Below are 343 nucleotides of genomic sequence, written 5' to 3'. Positions count from 1 at the left end.
TGGTCTTACAGACACGCCCACATCCCCCATGTATGGTCTTACAGACACGCCCACATTACCCATGTATGGTATTACAGACACACCCACATTCCCAATGTAAGGTCTTATGGGCACGCCCACATCCCCCATATCTGGTCTTATAGGCACGCCCACATCCTCCATACATGGTCTTATAGGCACGCCCACATTTGCCATGAACTGTCTTAAGCGCACACACACATCCCCAATGCATGATATTTAGGACACACCCACACTTACCCCTCAATCCATATGTTCTATTATGTTAACTTACGCCCCACACCCATACGACTCTTGGTTGTAGTGTTGTTGCTACATGTTCTCT

The sequence above is a fragment of the Tachysurus fulvidraco genome, chromosome 19, assembly GCF_022655615.1.
Source record: "Tachysurus fulvidraco isolate hzauxx_2018 chromosome 19, HZAU_PFXX_2.0, whole genome shotgun sequence".
Lineage (NCBI taxonomy): Eukaryota > Metazoa > Chordata > Actinopteri > Siluriformes > Bagridae > Tachysurus > Tachysurus fulvidraco.
Note: the sequence above shows the minus strand (reverse complement) of the source record.